Source organism: Martes martes, assembly GCF_963455335.1.
Source record: "Martes martes genome assembly, chromosome: 7".
Taxonomy (NCBI): Eukaryota; Metazoa; Chordata; class Mammalia; order Carnivora; family Mustelidae; genus Martes; species Martes martes.
The window spans coordinates 25494109-25510843 of NC_137894.1; the positions used below are offsets into that span (position 1 = coordinate 25494109).

At 37.1% G+C, this 16735-nt stretch overlaps 1 protein-coding gene across 1 annotated transcript in view; it reads left to right on the plus strand.

Annotated features, from left to right (window-relative positions):
* GABRG3 (gamma-aminobutyric acid type A receptor subunit gamma3) overlaps positions 1 to 16735 on the plus strand; it is a gene marked incomplete at both ends in the record, with an annotated part of 605484 nt that overhangs the window by 522519 nt on the left and 66230 nt on the right. The window lies entirely within an intron of this gene.

Sequence of the window (16735 nt, forward strand, 5' to 3'; positions counted from 1 at the left end):
TTTTGACTACTTATTTATTCCTATGACCCACTATTTTGCAACTAGTTTCTTATGCCAGTGTGTGGGACACAGATGAGGTTAGAACCAACCTTTCTCCTGGTCTTATTATTAATATGAATAGTTTATTGGCTTTTAAAACTTCATAATAATTTGTTTCATCAATGACTAAGATTAAGATGTAAACTTTGATAATCACTGGTTAATATCTTTAAAGGATAGTCTGAATTCTGGATAGAGTTGAAAATATAGAATATATTTACACATTAAGAAAAGTCTGAAAAGCTATCTGATTAACAGAGAAAAAACTTCCCTATAGGTGTCATGGTGGTAAAGGTGAGAAATGCCATCTGTGTTTAAATATTAAACAATGATAAAGTTAAAAGAATAAAGAATCATAATTTATTTAAATAATCTGTGGAGACAGCAAAAAGGGAAGTGTTTTAGAGAGACTTTTTCCCAATTATGAGTCACTTACATTAAGAATGTAATTCTGCTTCTTGAATGGTAGAAATGCACTAGTAGACCTTTCAGTATAAGGCAGACCAAAGAGGTCACTAAATGAGGGGATTGTTCTAGCATTGAAAAGCTTAAAAAAAAAAAAAATGCCGAATGTCGATTCTGTTTTTCCTTTCTTGGTGTTCTCTGAAAGATGATGTTAAAGGATAGGAAATTTCAAAGGAAAGTAAAGCACTGCTGCTGTAGGGTTTTGAAATTGACTGTAAGAGAATACCAGCACAGGGAAGAGCAAATAGAGGGAGCTGTGGAGTCAAGGTAATAGTCTGAGTGATTGTGTGCTAGGTGATACTTATACCAGACAGAAAACCCATTCCAAACTCAGGTTCAGCTACCCCATGCTTGTAAAATCAATACTCAAAGGGCGCCTGGGTGGCTCAGTGGGTTAAGCCTCTGCTTTTGGCTCAGGTCATGATCTCTGAGTCCTAGGACCAAGCCCTGCATTGGGCTCTCTGCTCAGCAGGGAGCCTGCTTCCCCCTCTCTCTCTGCTTGCTGCTCTGCCTACTTGTGATCTCTCTCTCTGTGTCAAATAAATAAATAAAATCTTAAAAAAAAAAGAAAAGAAAAGAAAAATCAATACTCAAGAGGTGTGTGATGGCAGGAGAAGAAAGTTTGCTTTATTCAGGAAGCTGAAACCTGAGACTATGGTAGGCTAACATCTCAAAGATCATCTTCCCTGTCCAGCTGAAGCTGGAAGGTATTAAAGCGAAAGGCATAGGAAAAAGGGAGAGGGAATACATCCAGGAGCTAGTCCTCTGTGGACATGATCCTGAAAAGACTTGCTGACATCAGTAGCAGCTGTTTTCAAATGCAGTCAGACCTTATCTTGTGGGAAAGTTTGGTCATTCACTCCTTGAGGCCAGTGGTCTGCAATTCTCAAGGAAAGTAACTTAGTTCTGCTAGAGATTAAGGGACTTAGTTCTGCAAACAAGGAATGCATAAGCTTGAAGCAAGTTTACCCTTCAGATGGGTTGGAGTGCTATTATGTTACTGTTGGTTTAAAAATTATATGGAAGACATTCGCTGGCAGCAAGGAGCTTTTGGTCTCACTGGAAAAACATGATAGATATGAGAGACTTATGAACAAATTAGGAATTTATACACCAGCATAGCAAATAGACCTTAAATTAAGTTAAATTGTACTCAAGATAGAAGCAATGTTTAGGACAGTACTTAATGAATAAGAAATGAATGTTTCCCAGGAATTTTTTTTTTTTTGTCATTCCTTTTTCCGTGAAGTTCAATGAATGTGTTAGCATTGATGAATATTCTCCATCTACTCCTCTTCTCTGGCTTCCCTTATTTTTATATAAATCTCCACATTATATTGAATCTTGTTAATCACTGCATCTCTTTTAGAAAATAAGCAAAAAAATATGTTCTAAAGAAATTAATCTATATTAAAAAAATTAAACTCCCTTGCCTCTAATAAATCAGATGATACTGTTTGAAGATGAGAGTGAGATATAAATGATGAATTTACACTCTTCATTTCTAAATTTCTTATAAGCCCATATCTGTCTTTAGCAGCCCAGTATGCTTTCTATCTTATTTACCCGGTGGAAGATCCTGGAGAAATCATTATAATCCCTCTTTTGCACACCCCCTCAGTTCCCTTTCCCCTTTTTCTTGTGTACACCCAACCGTAGTGAAATCCAGTCCTCTACCTACTCCACACCACAACCATACAGCATTATGGGGGAAAAATACTAATAAATAAAACACACTATTTTCATCACTGCTGTCTTTTGAAGGTGTTATCCATGAACTTCAATAGAGTTTTAAGGTTATCATATCTTAGTATGTGATGGTCCAGTGTTTCTCAATCTTTTATTCATTATCACCTCTCCTAAGGAGCCTTTTTAGGTATTTTTAACCACCTCCCTTATAAATACTGATACTACAGATATGCTTATATATATTTTCATATATTATGACCTTTTGGAAGGCTACACATAGCAATATCAAAGATTTATTACCTCTCTACCCCCAAAAAAGAATTTTCACTCCCATAGAAATAAATATCACCTCCATTAAAATCCAAACCTTAGTCTGTTTATTCTTTCACTTTCCTAGATGAGGTTCCTATTTGGTTCTTGGTCCCAACCTCTGACGGCAACACCTTCTTTTACTTTCCACTAGTGATCTTGCTCCTCACTGTTCCTGAAATCTTGAGGAAATCAGAGAATGTCCCAACATCTTTGCCCACCTATTGCAACTTTTCCCTCATAGTGTTGCAGATGAGCTCCCATTGCTTATCCACATGTACACCAGATCCTGTTCTTTTCCCCTACACAAGAGATTGCTCCAGCAAAACTCCCTCTCATTCACACCATTTCTTTCTCTTTCTTTTTTTTTTTTTTTTTTTGCTCTCTACTGAATCTTTACTATCATCTACTTAAACATAAGCTTTTATTTCACTAACATATTTTTAAAAATTGTTTTAGTTAGGTCTCCAGCATGCAACAAGTGACATACACAAACTAGGTAATTAGAAGTTAATGAAGGGAAGAAACTATGCACAATCTTGCTGGCCAGGCTTATGACTTATTGCAATAATGGATTGTGGTAGACAGAATAATGGCTCCCAAAGATTTCCATTTTCTAATTCTCAGAACCTGTGAGTACATCATGTTACACGATAAGGGAGAATTAAGGTAGCAGATGGAATTAAGGTTGGTACTCAGTGGACTTTCAGATGGAGAGGTTTTTCTGGATTATTGAGATGGGTTCAATGTGGAAGAGAGAGTCAGAAGGAAATGTGACTGTGGAAGAAACTCACAGAGAGGTACAGCTATGCTGGATTTGAAGATGGAGGAAGGGGCCATCAACCAAGGCAATTTGGAAGTTGTAGAATCTGGAAAGAGCAAGGAAATTAATTCTAGAACATCTAGAAGGAAATATGGCCCTACTTATATCTTAATTTTAACTGAACAAGATATGTGTCAGACTTCTAACCTGAAGAACTGCAACATAACAAGTTTTTGTTGTTTCAAGCCACTAAGTTTGTGATCATTTGTTACAATAACAATAGGAAACTGATATAGACATATTGTAATAATCTCAAGCTAGTGGTATTGGGAAGCGTTTACCACTTTACTGAAGAGGAAAGAAGAGGGCATCTGGAATCTGGAGAAATAGTAGAAGTGAGGGGACTGCATGAAACCTGGTGTCACTTTCAGCAGAGAATCCAGCCAACCTGCAGCACAGAGGCAGGAAAGAAACCTAAGGATACATGGCTTAACCTCCTTTACCTCACATTATCTGTTCCTTCTCCCCAGTAGCCAGAAGCTGAGGCTCAGGGAACTTATATGGTGCATCCTATCCAAAAGCTTCCTGGGGATAAAGCAGGTAGAAAAGAGTAGAAAGTAGGTATGGAGAGGCAACAGAAGGTGATCAGCACACTGTTATTCTAATCCTTCATCCTCCACAAGATTATGCCTTATTTGTGCCCTCTGCAGCAAACCCTTCTAAAGAATCATCCTGTCTTACTGACCCAGTACCTCCATGCCAACCTCTTGAGCCCACTCTAGCCAAGCTTTCCTTTTCACTTCTCCACCAGCACTGTTCATAGGAAGGTCACCAGGGACCTCTACAATGATAAATCTTCTTCTCTAACCATGACTCATCTTCCCTTGGCTCCCAGGACACTCCTCTCTTGGTTCTCCTCCTCCTCATGTCTCTTCTGCATTTTTAAAAAAAGATTTTATTTATTTATTTATTTATTTATTTATTTATTTATTATTTATTTGCTTATTTGCTTATTTATTTATTTGACAGAGATCACAAATGGGCAGAGAGTCAGGCAGAGAGAGGGGGGGAAGCAGACTCCCTGCTAGACAGAGAGCCCAATGTGGGGCTTGATCCCAGGACCCTGGGATCATGACCTGAGCCAAAGGCAGAGGCTTCAACCCACTGAGCTACCCAGGTGCCCCCTTCTCTGCATTTTTGTGTTGGACCTCTATCTTCTCCACCTTCTCTTCATCTGGGAGTGCCCCAGGGCTCTGTCTTCTATCTATGCTTACTTCTCTGTGAGTCTCATACAGTCTTCTGTAGTGTTAACTCCAAAATTACATCTTTAACTCCTAGATCAAACATCTCATAAGTTCCAGCCCCATGGACTCAAACGTTTGTTCAGGATCTTCTCTCAATGCCTTGGAGACCGGTTTTACTCAGCAGGTCCCAAACTCATGCTCACAGGCAGTCCCACCCACAGCCTTTCCTTACCAGATGGTGGCCCCTCCATCCTTTCATTGTCTCAGCCCGAACTCCAGTATCATCAATCCTTCCTTCTTTGATACACCAAATCCAAAATATCAGCAAATGCTTTTGATTATATCTTCAAAACATTCTAAATATGGTGGCTTCTACCACTTCCATTGCTACTATCCTGATTTGACTCATCATCACCCTTTTCCTCATTTATAGCATTAGCTCCTTTTACCCTTTGACTCTAGACTTGCCTACCTAGGGTCCACTACAAAGTAATATTTCATTATAGAAGTCAGCATTTATTTGCTCAAAACTATTTCATGACTCCACTTCTTACTTAGAGGAAATACCGGTCTTTATGATGGCCTACCAAGCCCTACATGATCTACCTCCTGATGGCCTGACCCCCACCCCTCACCCAAGCACTCTCTCGGACTGCCCCCACCGTATCAAGTGTGTTCTTACCATTTGACTTTTGACGGACTGTTCTATGCCTGGATGACTTTCATTAGGGTTTCTGCATGACTAATTCCTTATGTTCTGTAAGTCTGTGCTCAAAAAGCATCTTCTCATTGAATCCTACCCTACAAGCAATCTCTGCCTTCACTGGTTGATATAATCTATCATATAATTTATGTATGTGTTATGTTTATCTTATTTTGTGTGTTACATGAAGGGGTTATTGTCTATGTTGCATGTAGACTGTGTTTGACTCCTAGTGATGCTCTCTTAAATAAGTTAGAAAGGAAAATACTTGAGTCAAGGAGATTAGTTCAGAGGAATTTGTGAGTCTAGACAAGAGTTCATGAGTGTTGACTCAGAAAGGCAATAAGAAGGAAAAGTATTATATTTAAAAGACTTTCTGTCATTTAAATGAGCAAGTCTAGTATGTTATGTATATATGAGATGAGACAAATACATTAAAAACAAAGGATAATGAAGTAAGGCAATATGTGATCACATCAGTCAAAGAGGATTAGACATGTGTTGGAGGGAATCATGAGACTGACTCAGATATTCTGGAGAAAAATTCTCACTAAGATTCCTCAGTAGCTGATATGGCTCCAAATCTAGTAGGCTTAACTGAAATGCAGGCTGAACAAGTTGATGTCCATGTTTCTGTAGAATCATGTAGTAGAATCAAGCATGTCTATAACTACTCACAATCAAAGGGTGATACCTACCTATAAGAATAGATCTAGATCAAGTAGCTTTTGGAATAATGTTTGCCTGAGATTGGATCCCTCCCTGATTGTCCCAGCCTGTGAAGTTCTTTGCCTGAAGGGAATATATTTGCCTGAAGGGAATATTGCCTGAAGGGAATATACATTTCACTGGCACTTTCAGGGAGATTCAGGTGAGATCTCACCTTGGTGCAATATCAATTCTGGCAACTGGCTGTAAAGCCGTGAATATAACATTTTCCCCAAAGATCTGTAAAGCAATTTGATAACTGGGAGATCTCAGATACAGCACAATGAGCTGAAAGACCTTGACTATAATAATACCACCTAATATGTAATATCTCAGTCGTTATTTTAAATGTTTTATATGAATTAGCTCATTTAGACTTCACAATGCCCACACATTATTACTGTTAGGGAATCTAACACTCATCAGGATAAAGTAATGTGCCCACAGCAAGTTATTGGTGGAACTCAAATGCTTCAAAGCCCATATGAACTACTCTTGCTGGAGAACCCAAGACAAGCCTTATGAATATGGGATGAGCTGTTAAATATAGGTGTTAAATATAGGCAAAGTTATTTCTCTGTTAAAATATCATGATAGAAAATGCTAAAATATTTAGGAAGTGGTGGAAATGTTCATAATGAGCTGATTTCTTCCTGAATATTTTTATACAAACTTTGCTATGCCCTTTAAAGTATTTTCAACTACTATTCTTAGATTCAGTCATCTATTAACTCTTTTAGTTGCAAAGGGTTCCTGGAAAAGCTAAAATGTGCTGGACGCTTCTTGAGGAGTCTTCATGTTTACAATTAGCATAAGAATTTAGAATTTAGTTAGAGATGTGTCAATATAAATGTATTCCACCAACTGCTGCAGGAGCACAGAGGTGAAGGGAGAGCTTATTGTTGGCACCTCACATGTGACCAGGTGTCTCAGCATCTCCCCACCATTTTCTATGGGTCACCAGTATACTACAAGATACCAACATTAGTGTCAGCAAAAGTGTTTATTTACCATGATGATAAATTAGGCAACAGTGCATATAGCATTCTCTCCCTGAAGATGTCCAATATGTCTAAACACAAAGAAGAATCATTTTAAATAAATCAGTCTGTGTTTAATCCTGCACTTTTCAGATGGATTATACCATAAAATACTTTTTTTTTTTTTGATGGAATATCCAACATCTTCCTGGGTAGCATTACTAGTCTGCAAAATATCACTTTGGGCATTCCATTTGTGTATAATAATGTTGATTTTTTTTTATTTAGAGGAAAGTTTGGTACTGAATATCATAATTTAGAGAAAAAATTAAAAAAAGATAACTTCCAACACACTAGTCAATAATTGAGCTTTTTCCCTGGACAAATATGGAATATTTCCATGCCCTGCTTGCATGTACTATAAGAGAGGAAAAGAAGAAATGCTTTCTGCCACAGAGAAGCTTGCAAATTTATTTCTTATTTAAATTTTTATCATGGAGAATACTAATTTCCTTCAAATGAAATTATTTATTTTTACAAATAATGTGGTCCATAAGAAAATTGGATTTAGTCTGAGTTCACACTTTTTAAAAGTTTTATGGCCATAGTCAATCTTTTGTATAATTACACCTATAACAAGAGCTTTACATTTCAAAAATATTCCAATTCATATACTTACTAATTGATAATCTTTACTTGCACTGTTAGCCATCAATGGGCATTAATCACAGCAACAATATCATTCTCACAGATTGTTGTTGGCAAAACCTAGACTATGTGAACCAGGAAATCAATTCATTAGTAGAATGAGTGTTTACAAAATAAAATTAAAAATACAAATATTTCTTTTAGGTGTTTCTTTGTTTGGCATTCACATTCTTGTGTTGTAATGTTTCCAAGTATGAAAACAAAAGCAAAAACAAACAAAAAAGTCTGCTCCTGTAGAAGTTTATCTACACATGAAAAATATTAGGTTTTTATACTCTTTAAGGATATGTTGATAATTCAGGTGGATTCCATGTTATGCAGTGACTCCTCACACTATTCTTAGCTTTACATCATCTTTCTAGGATTCCCAGAATGTTCTTACAAATATGATTGCAGTTGGGGAGATCTGACTTGATACCCCACTTCCTACTGAGGGAATTCCCAGGTAAAGCATTCTTCTTTGCATAGAAACTCAAGGTTAATGGGATTCATATCCAACCTAATGGATATGAAAAGGAGGTACTATGAACCCCTTAAAGTCCTAAAGCAGCATCATGACAAATGTCCAATTTTGCCATGTTGATCACCCTCTTCATAATCTTTTTTATATAGATAGATAGATTTATTTTTTCATTCATTCATTCATTCATTCATTCCAACCACTCATTTATTCATTAATCTAACACCCAATTTGAGGAGAGAAATTTAAACCTCTGGTTACAATTGAGGTTTGAAAGAAAGTGCAGCAGAGACAAATAGGAAAGAATATTTCTCATATATAACTGTGCAAAATTTCTGTGGGCTAAAGATACTGTGACATGGGAGTGTGGTAGCTGGAGGCCCCAAGGATGAGAAAACATGCTGTATCTGCACACCACAATGTGCTGTTCTGTATGTGTTTTTCTAGCCAAATACAGCATGAATTTAGGTGTCAACAATTAAGACAAAACTGTCTTAATTGTTTAATGAATATTCATGAAACACAGTTGTGTGGCTAAGTGTGTCTGGCATTTTGCAACATAGAGGATCACCCACAGTACTCTGATGACATTTTAGAGAATCCCTGTTAGAAAAATACCTTTTTACTTGCTTAAATTTTGTTTGTTTGGGAAGGTCTTATTTATTTACTTACTTATTTAAAATTTTATTTTTTTCAGTGTTCCAAGATTCATTGTTTATGCACCACACCCAGTACTCCATGCAATACATGCCCTCTTTAATACCAACCACCAGGCTCACCCATCCCCCCAACTCCCTCCCTTCCAAAACCTTCCGTTTGTTTCTTAGAGTCCATAATCTCTAATGCTTCATATCCCCCTCTGATTTCCCCCAATTCACTTTTCCTTTCCTTCTCCTAATGTCCCCATGTTATTCCTTATGCTCCACAAGTTGGTGAAACCATATGATAATTGACTCTCTCTGCTTTACTTTTTTCAGTCAGCATAATCTCCTCCAGTCCTGTCCATGTTGATACAAAAGTTGGGTATTTATCCTTTCTGATGGAGGCATAATATTCCATTGTATATATGGACCATATGTTCTTTATCCATTCATCTGTTGAAGGGCATCTTGGCTCTTTCCAGAGTTTGGCAATTGTGGTGATTATTGCTATGAACATTGGGGTACACATGGCCCTTCTTTTCACTACATCTGTATCTTTGGGGTTAATACCCAGTAGTGCAATTGCAGGGTCATAGGGTAGCTCTACTTTTAATTTCTTAAGGAATCTCCACACCATTTTCCAAAATGGCTGCACCAACTTGACTTCCCACCAACAGTGTAAGAGGGCTCCCCTTTCTCCACATCTTCTCCAAAACTTGTTGTTTCTTGTCTTGTTAATTTTGGCCATTTTAACTTGTGTAAGTGGTATCTCAATGTGGTTTTGATTTGAATCTCCCTGATGGCTAGTGACGATGAACATTTTTTTCATGTGTCTGTTAGCCATTTGTATGTCTTCTTTGGAGAAGTGTCTCTTCATGTCTTGTATTTTTTGACAGGATTATGTTTTTTGGGTGTTGAGTTTGAGGAGTTCTTTATAGATCTTGGATGTCAACCCTTTGTCTGTAGTGTCATTTGTGAATATCTTCTCCCATTCTGTGGGTTGCCTCTTTGTTTTATTGACCATTTCCTTTGCTGTGCAGAAGATTTTGATCTTGATGAAGTCCCAAAAGTTCATTTTTGCCTTTGTTTTTATAGACAAATGTCATTTATTGTTTTCAATCTTCTAACTCAGAATGATAATGACAATAATATAGAATTACACATCTCTTTTTTTCTGAGAAGATTAATACATTTGGAGCAATATCTATATAACAGTTTCCCAGAATCATTGTGAAGTTTGAAGAGAATGGATAATATTCTTCAATATTTTTAAATAGGTATAAGTAATTCTATGAAACTTAACTGTGAAATAGAAAAACATTGTAAAACCTCTCAATCATAAGGTTCATTTTCCAGTCTCTAGGTGTGTTGCCAACACCAAGTACTTTGAGGTGGACTGTCGTCATTATTGCATCACATCATCACAGAACCTATGTAAGCATAATCTTCATTAACCCCAACATCTTTGGGGTGTGAACCTGGGCAGCCACTTTTGTCTGACTGGTCCTACTTTTCTCTGTTAACAGGAATATAAAAAGTGTTATTTATATTACTCTGAGACTTTGATATAAATTTTGGCAATATCAAAGTCAACACTTTGATATAAATTTTGCAAACACCGTTTAAGAGCATGAGTGACTTAGGGGCACCTGGGTGGCTCAATGGGTTAAATCCTCTGCCTTCGGCTCAGGTCATGATCTCAGGGTCCTGGGATCAAGCCCTGCAACAGGCTCTCTGCTCAGCAGGGAGTCTGCTTCCTCCTCTCTCTGCCTGCCTCTCTGCCTACTTGTGATCTCTGTCTGTCAAATAAATAAATAAAATCTTAAAAAAAAAAAAAAAAAGAGCATGAGTGACTGTATTTGTTTCCTGGAGCTGTTGTAACAGTAGCATGGAATGGTTGTTTTACAGTTCTGGAGATGTTAAGTCCAAATTCAAGGTGTCACCAGGATTGTTTCCTTCTGAGCATTGTAAAGGAGGATCTGTCCTAGCCCCCCAACCTTGGCTTGTAGGTGACATTGTTTCTGTGTCTTCATGTCATCTACCTTCTGTCCATGTCTGCCTCTGTGTTCAAATTTCCACTTTTGTATAAGAATATCAGTCATATTGGAGGCTCCTGGGTCGCTCAGTGGGTTGAGCCTCTGCCTTCGGCTCGGGTCATGATCTCAGGGTCCTGGGATCGAGTCCCACATTGGGCTCTCTGCTCGGCAGGGAGCCTGCTCCCTCCTCTCTCTCTCTCTCTGCTTGCCTCTCTGCCTACTTGTGGTCTCTCTCTGTCAAATAAATAAAATCTTAAAAAAAAAAAAGAATAGGGGCGCCTAGGTGGCTCAGTGGGTTAAAGCCTCTGCTTTCAGCTCGGGTCATGGTTCCAGGGTCCTGGGATCAAGTCCCGCATCGGGCTCTCTGCTCAGCAGGGAGCCTGCTTCCCTCTCTCTCTGCCTGCCTCTCTGCCTACTTGTGATCTCTGTCTGTCAAATAAATAAATAAAATCTTTAAAAAAAAAAAAAGAATATCAGTCATATTGGATTAAGAATCCACCCTACTCCAGTTTGAACCTCATCTTAACTAATTACATTTGTAATGACTATTATTTCCAAACAAGGTCACATTCTAAGGTACTGTGTGTTAGGACTACAATACCTTTTGGGGAAACACAATTCAACCTGTAACAGTAACCTAGAAAGTACCACATACTATCAAAATCAGTGTTTTAATTGTATTTGGAAATGAGCCTTTCTCTTTGTCTCAAGCAGATTCTTTATACTTGGATTCCCTTAAGGATCAGTGTTCTCTCCAAAGTAGACTGTTTGCAGTCACTGAGAAGAAAATAGGCCATGGACCAGCCCTGCTAGCATGAATGTGACCTGTTAATAGGCATCCTCTGCATCACCTAGTAGGTGGTAAGAAATTGAGATTCCAGGGCCTCACCCCAAAACTTTTAAATCAGAATCTTTTGGGTAGGATCCCAGGACTCTACATTTCATACCCTTCCAGTGATTCTGATTCTGAAGGTTGGCATACACTGGGCGGATCAGACTAGATTATAACTGGTGGATAAAAATTGCATTCCTAAAAAAAAAAAAAAAAATTGCATTCCTGTGACTTCGAAGTCAGTGAAGAATAATCTACTATGATTTCTGACTGACTCAACAGTGTGTTGCATTTCTTTTGCTACTGATGTTTTTGAACATTCTTTATCTAATCTTTATGTCTTCCTCAACTGTTTCTCTGAAGATGCTTGTAGAATATCTTTTCCTTTGTATTAGGTAAATGCTACCTTGCAAAATTAAAATCAGAAACTTTATATCTAAATATATAAAGTCTATAATTATAATAGGGAACATATCTACAGTCATACCTCATAGAAATTGCTGTTTTGGTTCCAGACCACCACAGTAAAGAAAATATCATAAATTTGGGGGGTTTCTCAGTGCGTATAAAAGTTATGTCTATAATGGACCATAGTCTATTAAGTATGCAATAGCATATGTTTAAGAAAATAATATACATATCTTAATTGTAAAAATACATTATTGCCAAAAAATGCTGTCATATGAGCTTTCAGCAAGTCATAATCTTTTTGTTGGTGGCAGGTCATACTTTGATGATGATAACAGGGTGGCAGTTGCTGAAGGTTGGGGTGGCTGTGACAATTTCTTAAAACAAGAAAACAATGAAGTTTGTCACATCAATTGATTCTACCTTTCAGAAACAATTTCCCTGCAGCATGCAATTCTATTTGATAGCATTTTATCCACAATGGAACTTTGAAAATTTAAGTCAACCCTCTAAAAACCCTGACAATATTTTATCAAATAAGTGTATGTAATATTATAAATCTTTTGTTGTCATTTCAACAACCTTCACAGCATCTTTGCCAGGAGGAGATTCCATCTCAAGAAAATCACTCTTCCTTTGCTCATCCACAAGAAGCAACTCCTTGTCCATTAAAATTTTATCATAAGACTGTAGCAATTCAGTCACATCTTCAGGTTCCACTTCTAATCCTTGTTCTCTTGCCATTTCCACTACATCTGCAGTTGCTTCTTTCACTGAAGTCTTGAACCTCTCAAACTCATCTGGGAGGATCAGAATCAACTTCTTCCAAACTCCTGTTCATGTTGATATTTTGACCTCTTCCTATAAATCACTCACGTTCTTAATCACACCTAGAATGGTGACTCCTTTGCAGAATGTTTTTAATTGACTTCACCCAGAACTATTAGAGAAATCATCATCTATGGTAGCTATTATTCTATGAAATTTATTTCTTAAATAATAATACTTGACAGTTGAAATGACTCCTTGAGTCATGGGCTGCACAATGGATGTTACATTAGTGGGAAAGAAAAAAAATATTAATTTCATACCTCTGTATCAGAGCTCTTGGGTGACCAGGTGCACTGTCAGTGAGCAGTATTATTTTTGGAAATAAATCTTTTCTGAGCAGTAGGTCTCAATAGTGGCCTTAAAATATTCATTAACCATGTTGTATGTGCTATCACCCACACTTTACTATTCCATTTGTAGAACACAGGCAGTAGATTTAGCATAATTATTTTTCTTTAAATATGTTTATTTATTTATTTATTTTAGAGAATGAGAAAGAGAGAGCAGGGCAAGGGGCAGAAGGAGAGGGGGAATCTCAAGAACATTCCTTCCTGAGTGTGGAACTCAACACAGGGCTCGATCTCACAACCCCAAGATCATGACCTGAACCAAATTTAAGAGTCAGATGCTTAACCAACAGAGACACCCAGGCACCCCAATTTAGCATAATTCTTAGGGGCCCTAGGACTTTTAGAATAGTAAACAATTGGCTTCAACTTAATGTTGCCAGATGTATTAGCTGTCCTTTGAAGTTCTGAAGCTACATGTCGGCTTCTCCTCTCTAGCTATGAAAGTCCTAAACAGTATCATAATTCACTATAAGGCTTTTTCATCTACATTGAAAATCTATTGCTTAAAGTAGCCACCTTCATTAATTATCTTAGCTAGCTCTTCTGGATAACTTGCTGCAACTTCTGCATCAGCACTTGCTGCTTCACCTTGCACTTTTACATTATGGAGATGGCTTTTTTTCTTAATCTTCATCAACCAACCACTGATACCTTCAGACTTTTCTTTTGCAGCTTCCTCACCTCTCTCAGCCCTCATAACATTGAAAAAAGAGTTTTGCTCTGCACTAAGTTTTTCTTAAGGGAATATTATAGCTGTTTTGATCTTCTATTCAGACCACCAAAGCTTTCTTCATATCAGCAATAAGGTTGTTTCACTTTCTTATCATTTCTCTGTTCACTGAAGTAGCACCTTTGGTTTTCTTAAAAACTTTTCCTTTGTTTTCACAGCTTGGATAACTGGCACATGAGGCCTAGGTTTTGGCTTATCTCAGCTTTTGACATGCCTTCCTTGCTAAGTTTAAACATTTCTAGCTTTTGATTTCAAGTGAAAGACGTATGACTCTTCTTTTCACCTTAACTGTTAGAAGCCATTGTAGGGTTATTAATTGGCCCAATTTCAATATTGTTGTATCTCAGGGAATAGGGAGGCTTGAAGAGAAGGAGAGAGATAGGGAAACAGAAGAATATGACATTTTTCAATTAATTTGTCATCTTGTAAGGGTGTTATTTATGGCACCTCAAAACAATTAGAATAGTCACATCAAAGATCACTTGATCACAGATCCTCATAATAAAAATAGCAATGAAAGAGTTTGACATATTAGGAGAATTACCAAAATGTGACACAGAGACACAAAGTGAGCAAATGCTATGGGAAAAATGGTGCCAGTACATTTGTTGGGTACACAGTTGCCACAAACCTTCAATTTATAAAAAATACAATACCTGTGAAGTGCAATAAAGCAAAGACTAGTAACACAAGGTATGCCTGCACAGGTTGTTATTCTAACAACTAAATTGTGTATATCAATATCTTCACTGAGAAAAAGATGCAGGAAATTTAAGGATATATACATTGGAATTATTTGAAATAAGTTAGTGGTGAGACATTTGGCTTGGGTTTTCAAATAATTGTATTAATTTAAAAGAAGTAAACTATTTGTAGATATGTATACATGCACAAGTTAGTATATACAGATACATTTTCTTGCTCTGTCAGCTGAGAGGTTCTAGAAACAATGACACCCTGGTATCAGTGAACCCAAATCTTGGTTTCTAATGCTATTCTCCAGTAAAAGGAAGCAGGGCTCCTTGGAGAAATGACTGATTGTATGGCTGGGGCAGGAAATATATAAGTAAGATTAGAGCATCTTATAGTGCCAGGAAGAAAGAAAACACACAATGACAAGGTATGTCAAAGGGAAATGGAAGCCAACTAAAAGATGTCACAATTTCTAAAGCTGAAAAATTTGAGCAATAAAATAAATAAAATAGTGTTCAACTATAATCCAAGAGTAAAATAAGTATACATGACAATTATCTGGAGTCCCTACTGACATAAATAAATGATTAAATAAGTAAATAGGAGAAATTTGACAGATGTCCTGTGCATAAATATTACAAGTAAATTATGTAGATGTTATTCCCTCAAGGAAATGTAGACAACTCCCACTCCTCAAGTTTGAACTACACATAGTGATGGAAAAAAATAATTTTACTAGGAAGACATCTGACAAACACCAGCTCAGCCAGGGGATCAAAGTCAGCAACAACAGTCATATAATGTCAGTGGTATGTATCTTTAAAATGATGTGATGAAAATGGTACTTTACCTCTGGTCATTTCCTCCCAAAATCACAGAAGCCCAGTCTAATAATGAGGAAAACAGCAGCAAATCACAATCAAAGGATATCCTACAAAACACTTTACCAGTACTTCTCACAACTATCAAGGTCAGTACAAACAAGGGAAGCCTGAAAATCTGTCACAATCACTTAAATTATATAGTATCCAGATTAGGATCCTGGAACAGAAAAAGGACATTAGGAGAAAACTTTGAAAATCTTAATAAAGTATGGACTTTAGTTACTAATAAGGTACTAATATTGGCTAATTAATTGTAACAAATGGGCTATACCAATGCAATTATTAATAATAAGGGAAACTGAGTGTAGTGACCATGAGAACTCATTACCTTCACAATTTTGCTGTAAATCTAAAACTGTTATAAAATTTGAAAAAATTATAATGATCATAATGATGAAGACCTGCTTCCAATTATTTTTTCAAAGGCATTTTTTTTTTAAGATTTTATTTATTTGTTTGACAGACAGAGATCACAAGTAGGCAGAGAAGCAGGCAGAGAGAGAGAGAGGGAAGCAGGCTCCCTGAGGAGCAGGGAGCCCGATGTGAGGCTCGATCCCAGGACTTTGGGATCATGACCTGAGCCGAAGGCAGAGGATTTAACCCACTGAGCCACCCAGGTGCCCCAGCTTCCAATTATTTTTGAGTGGTTTGCAGTACACCAACTCTTTAACTGAAATAAACTAAAAAATAAATGGATAGGATAACATTATAATCTCTTTGAAGACATCAGGTAGGTGCCAAACCATGACTTGAGGGTACAAAACCCTGGAAAGGTGGACACCACATAAGAAGATGAACCCACATTCTGTTGTGACTTTATCTTTGTGGACATTTGCTGAGCATCTGGAAATAGAAAATGAATTTAAAAAATATAGGTAAAGTGTGGAGAGAGGGTGCTCTGAAAAGCTATCTCTTTGGGTTAGAGCATCAACAAAATTTATAATTAAAAGCCCTTTGTGCCAGAATCCCAGGGGGAAAGGATGAAGAGGAAATGAACTCTATTCTCCAGACATTTTCTGAATTCTGATACTGTGTAGAGAAGGAAGTTAAAGCAAGCAAAAACCTCTGAGAAGAATAGTCTAACAGCTCATCAGTGTTGAGAAGACAAGAGTTATCACTGAGGATGCACCAGGAATAGGGGTCATGGCCTAGAGTAATTGTGAAAGAGACCAAAACAAAACAAAAAAAAAATAAAAACAAACAAATAAAACCAACCACACACACAAAAATAAAAATAAAACTCATCCTACTACAACTAACTG